The sequence below is a fragment of the Camellia sinensis genome, chromosome 9, assembly GCF_055761805.1.
Source record: "Camellia sinensis isolate YWXY chromosome 9, ASM5576180v1, whole genome shotgun sequence".
Classification (NCBI taxonomy): domain Eukaryota; kingdom Viridiplantae; phylum Streptophyta; class Magnoliopsida; order Ericales; family Theaceae; genus Camellia; species Camellia sinensis.
The window spans coordinates 140,484,089-140,497,791 of record NC_138969.1 but is presented as its reverse complement, the minus strand read 5'-3'; positions in this window follow the sequence as shown (position 1 = coordinate 140,497,791).

Here is a 13,703-nt window from a genome sequence, read left to right as displayed (position 1 = left end):
AGTGTATCCTAATTCCTTGGCCATAGCACACAACTCCATAATGGAAATTCCATCATAATGATAAAAGTCAAAAAAACTTATCAATCAACTAGTATAAACCCTCTTAGGATTATAACTAACCACACCATTGTAAAATACTAAGATCCTGTCTCTGTATTTCTAAATGAAAAATAATTCTTTATGGAGTGATTACACTAATAAAATAATAAAATTACTATTAAACTAATATAATATTAAAGTAATTTCATTACTCACTTGGGTACATGCAAAGATTTATTTAAAAAAGGGCATATATTAAATTAGTATTCAATCAAAAATTGATTGTCAATAAGCATAAAATTAAAAAATAAACAAGTATTTACATTAATATCCGAACCCAACTGTAACACGTCCGCGAGGGACCCCGCTATAGTTCGGACTCGATTCGTGTCACGGTTCTTAATCTGAACCAAAGAGTCCAAATCTGGCAAATCGTTTTGAGAAAATAGATTTTTTGAAAGAAGTGCCAAACATGAACTACTTTGCTAGACACAGAGTCGCCACCTAAATATTTTATTTTGGGGAATTTAGGAAACCCTGACTCGGTGCCAAAGGCCACGTGTCCGTCATCACCAAAGTTGCCTCGGCTCAGGAGCTAGGGTACGATTGGGGAAGGTCAGCTATGAGCACCCCCTCTCGCCCGATCAAAGATCGGCCTCTACTAACCGTGATTCCGTTTTTGAAAACGTTATGTGTTCTTATCCCGATTATTAGCCTAGAATTACTATGTTATGCGCACAGCACAAAAGTATAGACTAGATTGCCTAATTTGGGAATAAGCATTGCATATCCGTTTGTTTTGGAAAAATGTTTTGGAATTTGCTACTCGCGAGTAGGCTAAAACACGGATTTCAATGAGCTATTCCGACTCAGACAATCCAACCTTCACCCACAGGCATTCAAGCAGTTATATCACATAAGCAGATAGCCTCATGGTAATCATGCTATCATGGCAACACTCACACGCATGCAAGGATGCTAAAGCATAAATACTTACATCGTACTCCGTGCCAAAACAAAGAACTCGTTAGCAATCAATGCATGATCCAAGTCCATGTTTAAATGTCTAATGCAACGCATACGGAATGTCACTAGAGTAGGCTCGGCTAGTCTATGAATGACATGTGAAAATGCACAAGTAGCATGTATTCAAGTTAGATTTGAAATACTAATGCAGTTAGCATGATGCACCGAGCCCGGTGCATGCGATACTGATGAATGATGCACGCATGCATAGTATAAGGTATGCTAAATTAAACATGACCTATTACTAACCATCAAAGCAGGTAAGTAAAAGGGAGAAAGAAGTGGGGGTTGGAAGACATGCACACACTCACCCACACTTATTACAAATTCGCCGTCGCTCGGAGGGACCAAAAGAATAATACAATTCGAATAATGAATTAACTATCCTAGCTAATTAATTTTTACAGACCAACTAAACTAATTAAACAAATTAATTAATTTAAGAAAGCAAGAAAAAGGGCCTCGGGAAGAGGGCTCAATGCACGCGTGCTCGGGTCTTGCTCGGAAGTCCACTGCCATGCACAAGCTGCCTCTGTTTTCCCTACTCTGCTTCTCTGAAGACTACCAAAGTCTCAGGATGTGCTCACTGGATGTTGGGGAATGCCACCGGCTGGAGGGAATCATCATCGGCTGTGATTTGGTGTCTATCGGCCAAAAATGAATCCATCGGCCACAGATGTATTGCCGGTCGGCACTCTGTGCAGTCGATCGGCAAAAAGTTCCTGCAGAATTTGTTTGACAGCAGCAGAGGACAGAGCTTTGCATGGCAATGCAATTCAAGCAATGTATGCACCAACCATATCCCTTATCATGTTTATGACTCAAAGGGACATGGTCCTTGGTTCTCGGACCATCAATCGCGCATTTCAATGCGTGATGGCCCAAGAGACCAATTTATGCATGTTGATTTCAAATGCAATGCAAACCAACAAACAAAGGCCCAACTCCCATCACTAAATCAAGGAGCAAGGCATGCATGCTAGATGGAGTGCAACCTAGGCATGTGAGCTAGCATGCAACATGGGCATATAATGCATTTATGCAAGTATGCAAGCAAACATGCAAGGTAAGCATGCAAACAAGCAAATGATGGACTTATGCACGGTTTAGGCAGCCCTTACTAGGCCTAAAACAGTGGCCAAGGTGCTCAAAAATGAAGGACTAATAGGCACACAAACATGCATGCAAATGATCTCCAACACTTCAAGCATTAAAGAGCAATTCTCAAGCACACTCAAGAGGATGCAAACATGGACATATAGCATGCATTAAGCTCTAAAATCATGTTCCAAGATGATGCCAAATCAATTTAAACAAGACAAACAAAACATGCCACAATGGCCCAAGTGCTTAAGACAAGCCAATGAGGCTTAAACCAAGGTCAAGTCCACCAAACCTTACAAGACTAAGGGGACTTAAAACAAGTCAAATGCAGACTTAAACAAAGCCAAGGGTGCACTTAGATGGCATCTAAGTGGTCAAAAAGTGCAAGCATACTCCGAGGCCTAAACAAGGGGCAATAGGGTAACAACCTTCAAACACATTGAAGGAAGATTAAATACAAGCATATAAGCGTGTCACAAGGACTGAGATAACATGTTAAGAGGTTCCAAACCATTGAAATGATACAAGAAGGCATGCTATACACTTATATACTTAAGGCCAACAAGCCCAAAATGCAAAGGGGGCATGCAATGCAAGCTATGGTCGACTAAAACAGCCAAGGACAGACCTTAAACATGGCAAAATAAATATGAAAGCTTCACAAAGCTAGGCCTAAAGCATGCTAGAACAATGGTTTACAACCTAAGGCATGTTAAGGCAACAAAATGGCATTACAAGGCATGTATGCTAAGCAAGCATGGTGTACCAAAACCAACTTAAAACAATGCTATTTCATGGCAAAATAAGCATAAATAACTGCTAAAGGATGGTCAATAAGAGCCTAAGCTAGGTGCTCCCTCAAGAGGCAAAAATGGTCCTTTTCAAGGACAACAAGGAGAGGGGGTGGCCCTCTCCTTCTTGGGACCTCAAGGCACCATCCTTACCACTGAAATCCCTCAAGATTTCAGTGGTGAGGAGGCCCAAACACGAAAGTCCCGGAGCTCACACAAAATAGCACAAAACAAGGGCCAAACAAGGCTTAAGAGGGGTCAAACAACCCCAAAGCTTAAAACACTCTTAACAAACTATTTAGAGGCCTTAAAAATAGAACTTTTATGTATTATATGAAAAGCCAAAAAATAGTTGCAAGATAGGCAAAAGTAGTGTGCAAAAATGGGGTGAAAAGGGACTAGTTTCTTACCCTTGAAGTCCTCCTTCACAAATGATGATCTTGTTGCCTCCTTGAGCTTAAATCCAGTGAAGAACACCATGAACAACCCTCTGGTCCCTCAACAGCCAAGAGAAGGTGTAACACTATGTGTTTGTGTGCAATAGTATGGACAAACACACACTAGAGACACGCACAAGAGAGAGATATAGAGATAGGAAATATGTATCAACCCTAACCCTAATCCAAAACCCCCTCTGAAATTTTTGTAACCCTAATGCCAAGAGAGGAGCCGTCTTCTTATAGGCAACTCCCTCTTGTAAGGCTTCCAAAACAAGCCATCCAAGAGGGATTGTATGGAGGGGAGCAGAGTGGGTGCCAGCTATCACAGCTGGTACAAAATATCTACTAAAAGTAGATGAACAGTGGTTGGCCATTCAAAATTGCCATTTTGGCAAAATAAATGGCCGACCGGCAACAAAGAGTGCCGACCGGCAATATACATTGCTGATGGAATAAAATCACTGGCCGGTGGCCTCAAGCCATGGCCGGTGATGTGTGGGGATGCCTCACAAGGCATTCCCTGCCCCTCCAAGGCAAAACACAATTGTTTGGTACAAAACCAGACACAACACGGTCGAGTCGAGAGATCTTGAGGCAAGGCGCGCAACTGAGACCTCCGGGAACTCAAGACGAACACAAACAAGGGTAATCACCAAGTGTTCCAATGGTGACGTCCAAGTCTTGAGGACGGTCAAAAATGGGGTGCCTACACCAACCCATCCTTCAATATCAATTTCCAATGTAATTTTGTGACCTTCATTGAATGCTAAATCTTAATTTTGATACAGTGAGAGAAATTTTAAAACCCTAATTTCAAGTTGGAAGAGAGAGAACCCTAGTTTCAGCCGTTCAACATACAACTTGATTTGGAAGCCAAAGTCGTTTATATTCCCTCCAAATTATAGTTTAGAGAACAACTCAACACATTCCGTTTGATCATATATGGGAATAGATGACGGGGGGTAAACTGATCAAGTTTTAAGAAATTTAGGTGTCAAATTGAAATAATACGAAGTTTAGGTGCCAAATTGACTTTCGTGTAATAATTTCGGTGGACAAAATGATATTTCCTCAAAATAATTGTATTTTATGGAGGTGTAAGTCCGAACAAGTGAGACTCATTTCCCATATTGTAACTTGCATACTTGCACAGCACATAGACTCACATGCATGAGGTGCAAGTATGCACTTGTTGTGCATACTTGCACAACAAGTGAGACTCATTTCCCATATTGTAACTTGCATACTTGCACATAGACTCACACCTTCAAGAAAATACAATTATTTTAGGGTAAATTACATTGACCTCTCCTGAAGTTTTGAAAAAAATACAACAAACCCAACAATTTTGATATACTTACTTTGAGTTCTCTTAAGATTTTACATCACATAACACTTAATCCGCTTTTCTTTTCAACAATTTGTTAGTCATATGAATAAAAAATAAATAAAAATAAAATTTGATATTGTTATTTGTTTTATGCTGAAATGCATATTTTTTTCTTATTTATTCTTATATCTTCACACTACTTTATTAAAAGGAAAATGGTTATAATTATTGCCAAAATTATAGAAATTGCTAATTTATCCATTATTTTAAGTTGTTCCCATTTAAATGTAGGGAGATTCTATTTGCACACCACTAATCCTCTCAGTACACATCATTAACAGATTAAATTTATATTCCAATAATATCCTCAAATAAAAAGAAAATTAAGGACAACATGAGAGTGTGTTCTACCCATTCAAAAATTTCATATATAAAAATACAAAATACTCTTCACACACCATCGTCATCTATAGGGTTTAGGGTCTAAACATATAAACACTGCATTTCTTCATCATCTTTACCAATAACACTACACTCATGATATCATTCATTATCAATTAGCTCATTTCATTCTTTTCTCCATTATACTAATTTTACAAACTCAAAGCATTATTGCCTTTGAAGATTTAAGGTTTAAGAATATTAAAATCTATTTATTTTAAAGATTTGCACACCATGGATGACAGTGCTATGGTTGGTTCCGATATAAACATTGCAAAGGTTGATTTGAACGTTGAAAATGTTAGTTTATGACTTAACTTTTTGGTTTTTTTGTTTATCTTGTTGGTATATTGCGAAGATGAATTGTTCATCATGTGTTCGGATAATTAGAGGTGAACTTTTACGCGATGTTCAATTATTTATATTTGAACAAAATAATTTTGTTCAAATTTTTAAGATTGACCGAATCATAAATTAAACTTTTATTCATTGTTCAAAATGAATTTTTGAAAACATTAAGTTTGTTTAACTCTATATTCATGAACATGATTAATTTTTTTATTTTTTTGTTAAATTTTTTACAGAATTCTATACTCACCCAATGTAGCAATGTTGAAACTGATTGTGTTGTTGACTACATAAGTGAATCAAGGGTGAGAATGACTATCTGAAACAATGACAAGAGTTCAACATTGACAATGTAAATCAACACCGATGAAGATGGAGACCGAATGAAACCTTCCGCCGGTGATCTGAAACGATAAGATGAGACACGATGAGAGTTCAACACCGACGATGGAGATCAACATCAGTGAAGATAAAGGCTGAATGAAACCTTTGCTGGCTATGGAGTTCAATAGTGATGATGGAGGTCAACATTGGCGAATAATTTTTTTTTTTTTTTTATATTTTAAGGTAAACAGTTTTTGGTGTGTATAGTGGTGAAGATGGGGAATTTTTGGTGTGTATTGAAACAAACAATTGGTGTGTTATCATATGGTAGTAATGGAAAGTTAAGGTGTCAACTAAAATATTTTTAAACCCAAAAAATTATTTTGTTTGTGTACTAAGTAATGGTATATACTGAAATGATTAGTAGTGTATAAATAAAATTATCCTTGAATGCATTTTTCCCCTTTTATGTTTGTTAAATAAAAGTTTTATATGTATTATATATAACTAATACATAAAATTATATAGTGTAATCTTTGGTGCCTCGAATTCACCTTAGCTCGAATGGCTCGAATTTCTGTTCACCGGTCGTTTGGCAAAAAAAGTGACCGCCGCGGTTGTCACCTTGTCAACCGCAGCTGTCAATCTTTTTGTCAGACGACCGGCCGAATGATTGGCCGGACAACCGGTGAACAGAAATTCGAGCCATTCAAACAACAGAAAATTCGAGATACCTAATATTGTTCAATTATATATTTAATGTGTATTTCCTTCCTATATCATATCAACGTATCTATATCAGATTGGGTTTTTCCTTAGTATTTCATAGATTAGACGAGAATAGTTTCAACATGTTTCACGTGAAGAACCAACCTCGATCTCAACTATGATAAAGTTGAATTACTTTTTGTTTAGTTGCACTTTTCGAAGTGGTAAGTAGATTACAGATAGCACTTTGTCAATGATATAATGATTTAATCAATCGTCATATGTTAATTCGAATATGTAAGGATCTAATAAAAACACTGTTGATGGGGACAGCCTTGTTTTGTCTATAATATGTCATTATTTGTGTTTTGTTTTTTTCTTATTTATTTATTATTATTATTATTTGGTAGCCACCAGCCAGCCACGGGGTACGGATTTGTATTCTTGAAAAAAAAAAAAAAAAAAACAACCAATTATGCAATTTATTTAAGATTAATTATACTAAGATTTCTTTAACTCTTCATTTATAAATTCATACATATTATTCTTTTCAGTTATAAAAATTGCACAATTATAATCCTTTTGGAACTGATTTGCAAGAAGTGAAAGTCATATATTTTTATAATTGATGGGGTCAAAATAAACTGGTTAACAATTGATGGAGTCTTGGTGTAAAAAACTCATTTATTTATATATTACAATATGATCTTGTTTGATTAGAATAATTAATTGTTTGAAGATTGACATTTTATAAGATTAATGTAAAATTGATTATTCAACTGTATTATTAAGATAATAATTCTCTCTTGTTTACGTTTATTTCGGAATGAATATAGCCAATTAAATTATTTTGCATTAGTTGAGGATTAAAAAAAATCGTTAATTTTATTAGGTAGAATGTTCATCAAAATCTAATCCAAATAATAATAATCACAATCAAATAATTGAATTTGAATTTCATGAATTAATAATTCTAATGTTATATTATAATGCATCCAATCAAGCAGAGGGTGTGATCATTTTTTCCTTGAACACAGCATATTACTGATCCAAAAAATCATAAAGTAATGTTCCACAGTTAGTCATAATGATTGGCTCTAATTAATAAGAACCAGTTTGACAAGACATATTTTTCAACTTAAAAGTAATGCAGTGGGATCCATTAATGACCAATTTCATTAACTATTGTCAAAATTAAGCTCTACTAACCAGTGGTTGTTCGTCATTACATCAGTATTTTTCTAACAAGTGTTACTTTGGTGTTGGCAATGTTTTTCCTTCGTGGCTCCACTTGCCTGTGCTTTTTCGTTTGTTTTGATGCAAATATTTTCAGTTATTTAATTGTGAAATTGAAACTAATCTGTTTGTATCTATATGATGGGTGGGGTGGCGGCACTAGCTGTAGTGGTAAAGGTGGCGTGGTGGTCAAGTGGTGGCAATGGAGTAGGGGAGGAGATGGCGGTGGCAGCAACGACAGTGACAATGGCAGTGCGGAGGTTGTCGAATGATAGCGGCAACAGTGACAACAGTGGTAGCAATGGTAGGGTGGCGGCAGTTTAGTGACATTGATGAGATTGTAGTCTGAAAATCATATGACATCACACCACCACCTGCGCCTTAAACATACCCCTGCTTTAGGTTATGCTAGGTTACCTTTTCTAATACTTTGTGTATTGTAATAAGCTTGTAAGCTGCATAAAATTTGTCATTTTCATCGTTTTGACGTTCATTTTTGCTTATTAGTCAGTAATATTGTTTGTCATCTGTCACTTTTGGGGTCTCAGATTGCTACTTGTTGGCTAAAATGTTGGCTTATTTTTCCTACGAAGGAAAATATCATAAATGCGAGCGTGCCAGCAAGGATTGAAAAATCCTTACAGATTAAATTCAAGCCAATTATCAAGCGATTGTGTTGACGGTTCTTTTGCCTCAACGAAGAGGACTTCAAGATTGCCAAGTGTAAAGAAAAGAAAAATTAAAAGAAGAATGGGGAACGGAGAAAGATGATTGAGTGAACAATCAAAGTAATAATTACTTACCTCTACTCCTATGCTTCGAAAAGAAAGTGCATAAAATGCTTCGAAATGGAAATGCTGAAAATAAATGCTTCGAAATATAAATCTATGTTAAACTACTCCTAAGATAAGGAAAATAACAAGAAATATTGAAATCAAGTGTCTTTGATTATGAATTCTGGATGCTTTACAATGTAGCCATTAATGGCTATTTATAGAAGAAAAAATACAGCAATAACTACTTAGTAACTACCCATTTCTTCCATCTTCATTCTTGTCTTGCCATGTGTCATTCCACTCATCCACTTTGTCCTCCCACTCATCCACTTTGTCCTTCATATTCTCCATTATCTTTATAACTTCCTTTAACTTCCAAATGAATAAGAGGATGCCACGTGTCCTGCAATTATATAAATAATAAATAATAATAAAAATTGCAGATTTATGGTGTTAACATTACCCCCCGCGGCCCTTAAAAATGATGTTTACTTGAATTTTTGAAGGGCCGAACCAAGCACATGACTAACCTAAGCAGTAAAGTGCTTCGAATGATGTAACAACACCAATAAAGTGCTTCGAATGAGTATGAAATTATGACTAGATGACTCGAATTATGACTAGTAACAAGCTTCGAAAGTGATATAAAGGACCAAAATCATTCTTCGAAGGTCGATGGAACCGACCAAAGACGAATTACATCCTCAAAAATACTCGACAAAGCTTCGAAGGTTCACAACCACCATTATTATTTCTTCGAAGCTGTTGTTGATGCAAGATAGAGAGCTTCGAAGCTTACAAAATTATGGCAAAACAGCTTTCGAAGCAACTTATGGAAAAACGGCTTTCGAAGCTGTTTTTGGCCAACCATTGTGGTTTATTCAAAGCTTATATGTTCTGGTTCACACATAATTAATGGAAATATTAATTTTGTGCTTCGAACCAATTATTATTTCTTCGAAGACACCAAAACTGTTGTTCTTCGAGCCAACTTATGATGCCAAAAACAGGCATTATTCGACAACTAATTAATTGTCATTTTACATATATTTGAAGAGATGTACACATTTCGAAAGTTTTCAAAGTTTTATACAGTTTCGAAGGTGAAGTAATCAACCTTCGAAACAACTCTTGATGTTTCGAATGTATCTTCAAAGCTTTATACAGCTTCGAAAGTAGAGTAATCAACCTTCGAAACAACTCTTGATGCTTCGAATGTATCTTCGATGCTTTGATTGTGTACATACAAACAATTGGCCATCAATTTGAAAAGATAAGCCATTTTCAACCATTTATTTAAATGCACAGGCTTTTTCTAGCCAAATTCATGCATTTTAAATGGTTATCCCTTGTTCTTAGTGCTTCGAACTCATAAGAACAATTTGTTAATTTTATTAACCACATCATCATAATTATATTTTGATGTGAACCACAAATCCAAAAAGGATTTTGAACACCAAAAGTCATGGTATAGTGTGACCATGAAAATTTATACTTTTTGACATTTTGAAAAATGTCAAAAATTTTGAATTCATGAACAGTGGCTTGTTCATTGTTCTTGACCATGTTTGTTTTAAAAACATGACTTTTGCCGAATAGGTTTTCATAATTATTTGGCAAAATGGTTTGTTTTTCCATGTTAGCCATTAATGGCTTATGAAAATCACCCATAGATATATTATTTTCATGACTTGACTCTCTAAAATTTGGTTTTTGGACCCCCCGAGTCATACATGGAACATCATTCTTAGCCAAATTTGGTTCAAGAACATGCTCTTTCGTTGTGTTAATTTCATAATTTGGCTCTTTAAAAACGGATTCTTGAACCCCCCGAGCCATTGATGAAATCAACTCTTTGCTTTTGCTATTTTTAACCATGGAAAAATTCTGAAAAAATTCACCAATTCCGGCCATTAAGGCCTCAGTTAAAGACTTGGTAGTGAGAGTTGATAACTCATCATTCCATTGGCGAATTTCCATATCAAGTTGATGAATTTCTCCAATTAAATGGTGTCTTTGTTCTTCCACCAAATAATATTGTAAGGGATGAAAATTTATTTCATCAAGAAAATGAATCTCTTCTTGAAGATCCAAAATTTCTTGTTTACGCCAATAAATTTCATCTAGACTATTTGAAATGGACAAATCCAATTCATTTTCCATTTATTACACTTGACGTCCCACCGGGCGTGCCAAAAAATGTTGGCTAAAATGTTGGCTTATTTTTCCTACGAAGGAAAATATCATAAATGCGAGCGTGCCAGCAAGGATTGAAAAATCCTTACAGATTAAATTCAAGCCAATTATCAAGCGATTGTGTTGACGGTTCTTTTGCCTCAACGAAGAGGACTTCAAGATTGCCAAGTGTAAAGAAAAGAAAAATTAAAAGAAGAATGGGGAACGGAGAAAGATGATTGAGTGAACAATCAAAGTAATAATTACTTACCTCTACTCCTATGCTTCGAAAAGAAAGTGCATAAAATGCTTCGAAATGGAAATGCTGAAAATAAATGCTTCGAAATATAAATCTATGTTAAACTACTCCTAAGATAAGGAAAATAACAAGAAATATTGAAATCAAGTGTCTTTGATTATGAATTCTGGATGCTTTACAATGTAGCCATTAATGGCTATTTATAGAAGAAAAAATACAGCAATAACTACTTAGTAACTACCCATTTCTTCCATCTTCATTCTTGTCTTGCCATGTGTCATTCCACTCATCCACTTTGTCCTCCCACTCATCCACTTTGTCCTTCATATTCTCCATTATCTTTATAACTTCCTTTAACTTCCAAATGAATAAGAGGATGCCACGTGTCCTGCAATTATATAAATAATAAATAATAATAAAAATTGCAGATTTATGGTGTTACTAGAAAAGGTTTTCTATCTTTTGAAAGTGAAAAATATTTTTGTGCCCAAATAATCTTGTTTTCTATTGGTTACGGAAATTTTTTTTGCTGACTTCGTTTCCTTGTCAAACCAAACATCAAAAAAGGTATGGAATCAAATAAAGATATTAAAAAAGGCTTTTATATTCTGACTTGAAAGCTTAAATCTTTTCTCCTGCAGAGAAACGGAATAAAAATTTATTCCTATGAAACATTTCGGAACAAAAAGATTTATAATCAGAAATATCAACAAATTATTGTGAAGTCCAAAGAAATCGGAATATGCAAGTGAAAATTCCAAACCAGGAGAATAGTTACAGTTACTGAATTTGTATAATGGTTTGAGAGGTTGATTTATGGCTATAGTGTGCACACGTTGGTGTTCCTCAACATCAATCTTGCTATGGCTATGCTAGGCTTGTTTTCTAACTTGGTAAGTTAATGAACAATGGGGCGTCCATGGAGATCGAGTAATGAGTACGAAGGGCAATCTAGCAAGCTTGGAGTTTGAGGATGGCAACCGGTGGTGCGCAGACATGGCGGTCGAGGAGGTGGGGCCCAAAGGGAGAAAAACATCTACTCTGTGTTTGTAGACAACATACCAGCATCTATGGGGGCAAATGGGTTGTATAAGATCTTCTCCAACTATGGAGTCGTGCTAGATACGTACATTCCAAATAAGAGAAGAAGATCTACAGGTTCTAGATTTGGATTTATAAGGTATGGTTGTCTGGTAGCAATGGATATGGCTCTGTAAAAAGCGCATGGACTTTGGTACGATGACAAATCACTAAAGGTCAAAAGGGCAGAGTTTAGGAAGGAATATGATCACAGGCAAAAGAAGATTCGTCCAGTACAGCAGTGGAAGGAGAAGGAAGGTCACCAATTTGAGTACGTTAGGCATCACGGGAGTAAATTGTATGCTGATGTGGTCCGAGGTAGGGTAGTTCAATCCAGTTCAGCTTGTACTATTGAGGTTCAGATGGGAGGGAATAGTTGGTTGTATGCGAGTGCTGTAGCAAGATTGAAACCCAATCTAGCGGCTGAAGATCTAAAGGATAAAGTACACAGACGTGGATAAGGAGATGTCACAATTAGAAGAGGAGGTGGAAGGCAATTAGTTATTTCCTTTCAGTCAGTGGAAGCTAAGCGGGAGAAGCTATTGCTAATGAAGGAATGGCTTACAGATTGGTGCGAATCAGTTGAGGATTGGGAAGAAGGAATGGTGATTGATCAGGTGAGGCAGGTGTGGCTATGTTGTTATGGTGTGCCACTGGTCTTGTGGAACAATGGTACTTTCTACAGTATAGGTAGAGAGTGGAGTGTAGTTCTTGAAATGGATAAGGACACGACTAATTTATCATACTTCCACTGTGGGAAAGTTAAGATAGAGACAAGATGCATGCACAACATTAATCATACAATTAATCTGGAGTGCAAAGGGGTAATGTACCCTGTTAGGATTTGTGAGGAACAAATTATAATTTCAAAAGTAGTGCAAGAAAGGTGCATCTGCCAATCTTTTATGAGGATTAATGAGGAAAGCTACAGCTGTGATGAAGAAGAATAAACTATTGCAGATAGAGGCAGTATGCGAGAGAAAGAAGATGATGACGTGGAAGTACATGTGAGAGCTGAGGTGGGTAAAGGGTGTGAAGTGGCTGCAGAGGAAAGGGTGGTTGAACAGGTCGCAAATGACATGGAGGAGGAAGATCGACTAAATGAAATATCGGTGGTGGATGAGTCAGAAATGATGATGGGAGGATCAGCGATAGGCGTTGCACGAGAGGAAGACTCTATAATTAAGCTCTGTCAAGGGGAGTCAGAGGTGGGTGGCGCACGCAAGGAGGGTAGCTAGAGAGGCGATGATGAGGTCTACACCCCTGGTTTTATAAAAAGTCTGAGTGGGTCTGTTGGGCCTCAACAAGGAATCAACATAGAGGTGGATTTAAATAGGGCCCAATTGGGAACAAGTAAGGAGGGATCGGCCCAAAGGGTTGCAGAACCAGGCAATTGGGTTGTTAATGGCATTCCTTCTAATTCTGATAAAAGGTTAAAGCAGCCTAGTGTAATGTATAACATGGTGAACTCAGCCCATATACTTAAAAATAAACTAAAGGAGAAAGGAATGATAAGTAGAAGCCAGAAAATTCTGAAGCAGTGGAAGCACAAAGAGGGAAAGACAGCAATGCAATCATCACTGAATCTAAGAAAAGTGGCAGTTTTCCGATCTGCTGTAGCTGCTA